At 34.9% G+C, this 3,750-nt stretch overlaps 1 long non-coding RNA gene across 2 annotated transcripts; it reads right to left on the bottom strand.

Annotated features, from left to right (window-relative positions):
- Positions 1–325: 325 nt before the first annotated feature.
- On the bottom strand, positions 326–3,530 carry LOC110912605. Of its 2 annotated transcripts, XR_004880430.1 has the most exons (5): positions 3,303–3,530; positions 3,105–3,181; positions 2,033–2,119; positions 705–1,040; positions 326–512 (listed from the first exon to the last, which is right to left on the bottom strand). It is a non-coding gene; the product is annotated as an uncharacterized LOC110912605 (long non-coding RNA). The 2 variants fall into 2 exon arrangements; XR_002578047.2 differs by lacking the exons at positions 326–512; positions 705–1,040; positions 2,033–2,119 and adding an exon at positions 2,763–2,927.
- Positions 3,531–3,750: the final 220 nt, after the last annotated feature.

Genomic DNA, 3,750 nt, shown 5'->3' with positions numbered 1-3,750 from the left:
TAACTATGTACAATCAAATAAGCAATTGACCCGAACCCGTTTCGACCCGTACCATTTCAACGCGAACCGTTTCGACGCGAACCCATTTTGACCCGAACCCGTTCCGACCCAAAACAACTCCTTTTTAATTGACCCGTTTTGACCCGAACCCATTTTGACCCATGACCCGACCCGACCCAAGCTGACCCGTTTGCTAGGTATGATGAACAATCAAGGCAAGATGTGAAATAATCACACACAAAGACAACCAAATAAAGAAACTTAAGGCTATTGAGTGATAAGCAATGAATAGAGATATGAATACATAAAAATAAACATACCCAAATAAATTAAGTCTTTTAAATTACAATTTAGCACAGAGAGTACAGAGATTGATACAAAAAATATGATTTCCTCTAATTTACACACCATATGAGGAGATATTCCTACTTTGGTTGGTTTCTATTTAGGGAATCGTGGGTAGAACAGAATGAGATCATTTAGCCAAGCTTCCCAAAAGTGATGTAGTCTGTCTGATGACATGAGCGTAGTCAGAAGTATGCGGACAGGGACAATCACTTACATCATATGTCGATTAACAAACAGAAAGTGAACGTCCGCGAGGACTCCACATTAAAAGAAACATTAGCCTTTAGAATCAACTTCCTCTCGCAAGCTCGTGTACAGAAGCAAAAATACAAAACGTAAGAAGACAATAAGCATACCAGTTACTATGTACAGAAAAAACCAGCGACATTACAGAAGCAAAAATACAACACGTAAGAAGACAAGAACTTGGTGTGGAGGTTCTTCCGGTTCCTAAATGTACAAAAGAAAATTAAACTTAGAGAAATTGATATAACACAAATGATAAAAGAAAGTTCCCAACAGATGAAGTTAGTAGTCGAGTGGATTTATATATGGGCGCTTAAGGTACTTTTATCCAAAGGGTAAAAGAGGTGATATGTAACACAGGTGCGTCGAATTTGAAAACACAATTAAAGCCAACTTGTAAATCTTCTCAGACCAAAGTATGGCCAACCTCAAGTCCGGTCTGATATCTGCATAAAAAATAGAATTAACCATTCATGATGTAAGAAAACTAACTTATATGACATTACTTATGAGACTCAATTTCACAGCAACAAAATAATAGCCTTGTGCATCCGTTTTTCTCATTTGTCTGTAATCGTCTCGGTTTAGAACTAACTTATGTAAAAAAACTTAGAAGTATACAAACTATTTATGTGTTAAAGTATACAATTCAATTCCAAACACAAACACTACACACACATTGACAGAAAATATAAATAAAAACCTATGATCCAGAACGTTGAAGATATGTTCAAGTTGAGCTAGCCTTAATTTTAGTGATGGTGAAACACGGAGTTGAACACGTGAATTTAGAGTGATTAAAAAGAGAAAAAATGCTACTATTTTGATGATTCAAGAAACCTTTTTCTTGAGTCTGCGTTTTCTTGATGTTTCTCTGGTTTTTTAGGAGGCTGCAGAGGAATTCCACTTACTTCTAAGTTCGGATTCTGGCCATTATTTTTAGAACATTCAATAATAATGGTAAATAAACAAAAAAAAATATTAAATATATGTAAACTTAATTTCAGAACAATTCAAATCTATAATCTGAGATGTGAAAAAGGGCCATTGTAGGGCCTTTCACAAGTTAAGGAGACCTGGCTTCTTAAGTTTTACTTTTTAAACATATATTTTGCATGAATTTTACTTCTTGAATATAGGTAAGCAAGCATGACCAGGCTCTTTTTAAAAGCATATAACCTACTAATCTGTTTTATTAAAAAACATACAAACTGAGAATTATTATTGTAATAATATCTTTTCTAATCATATTTAATACACATAAACTGAAAAAGACATGAGATGAACAAAAAGTATATGTGGGTCAACCCAATCTGAAATGCCCTAATTGAAGTCAACCCAACTCTACCTGACCTGACCCAACATAACTTAGCACATTTACTTGCCAACCCACCCATTGATAGAACAAAATCAAGCACCTGTATGATATAAGCATTACCCTTTGCAACTCCAGAAGCCAGAGTGCCAATTCCAGCTTACGCAACAGGCTTAACATATAGTTTGCTTAGCAGATACCCAATTCAACCTGCAACAAGATTTAGCGAAATACACTTAAAACCCCACATGAATTCAGCAAGAAAACCCCATACTTACCAACCACTGCTTGACTCATTTCAAGTTGCCAAAAATGTAAAAAGTTTGAGGACTACTTAAAACACATTTCAAGTTGATTCTCACGAACAACAGTCCACGATAAAACGATTATTCTTCACATATGCTTATTTATAATGGTTATACTACACATGACTTTGTTGAAAGGCATTGTTTGTATCATCATGATTTCCACTTGAAAACCAATGAGTACAAAGAATCCAATATAAATGTATGAAATGAAAAAAAGAAGAAGAAGAAGAAGAAGAAGATAGGTTAGAAGCTATAATTTTAAGCTTTATGAACAGACAAAAAGTACCGGATACGTACTCATGAAGCCACAAGATACAACCAATAATAAGTTAAATGTTTTTTCCCTTTGTAGAACATAACAATCTTAATAACAACAATAATTTAAAAGCTCTTTCTTTTAGCCCTTTTTCAATTTCTAATACAAATTAATCTCCACATTAAATTGAAACCAGTAAACTCAAAAAAGACAAAAGACTTCCCTATATTAAAATTGATCCAAACACTTGATTTAAATCAAATAATCACTCAATCATAGGCATATGGTCTTAGCAATATATCATGGTTGTATATAATAGTGATTACTGTTTAAATTATGCAAATCTGATGACATTAAACTAAAAGAAACAATCATACCCCTTGGATCCTCTCCAAAGTAACAAGACATTTAGGTCCAGTTGCCCTCATTTTGGTCTGATAAACCAGCTTACCACCTATGTGTAAATACATTTAAATATACTATTTCATTAAAATTCAAAATGCAATCAAACTGATGAAGACCTACAATCACAAATCCTCAAATGCTAAAATTAAACAGAACGAATACATAAACAAAATGGTGAAATCAGAATGTATAATGAAGACTCAAAGAAAAAGCACTGAACAAATACCTAAGACAGTTAAACACTGTGTAGATTGCTGGAACAAATTTTTAATAATCTACAGTCATAGATCCTCGTTGGAGATCCTACAAAATCGAAACCTGGTTATGTTGAAGGCGATGAAGCTTTCAAAAAGTAAAATAGCACAAAATTAGGGTTTGAAGTTTAATGAAATTTTATAAAATATGCATGAACCAATGTTGTTACCGAATGATGAACATCAATGATTAAACCCCAGAAAGCCGGTTTCGCGGCCGGAACCCTAACCGCCTTTGTCACTGTCGATCTTCAAAGCTTCCACCACCGGAATCTCCACTTATCAAACCCTGCAGTCACAAATCAGAACCCAAATCATCACTGTTAAACATATCCGCCTACAAATCTATATGAAATCCGACGGTAGATGGTACTGATAGGGACTGATGTTGCTACACCCTTTACTTGCTTAACATTTGGAATCAAGTGTGAGATGTGAGAGACAAAGGTGGATGATGTTCTTGAGTCGCCCGAGAGAGAAGGTTTGATGAAGCTTGTGAGATGTGTGAGATGTGAGAGAGAAAGAAGGTCTGATGAACTTTGATCCGTGTGAATTGAAGTGGACGGCTGAAGATGGCGATCCGTGTGAAAAGTGAGATAAATGGACGGCTGAAGATGA

Source organism: Helianthus annuus, chromosome 15 (assembly GCF_002127325.2).
Source record: "Helianthus annuus cultivar XRQ/B chromosome 15, HanXRQr2.0-SUNRISE, whole genome shotgun sequence".
Classification (NCBI taxonomy): Eukaryota; Viridiplantae; Streptophyta; class Magnoliopsida; order Asterales; family Asteraceae; genus Helianthus; species Helianthus annuus.
The sequence above is the reverse complement of the archived record's forward strand: the minus strand, read 5'-3'. Positions and strand labels throughout refer to the sequence as shown.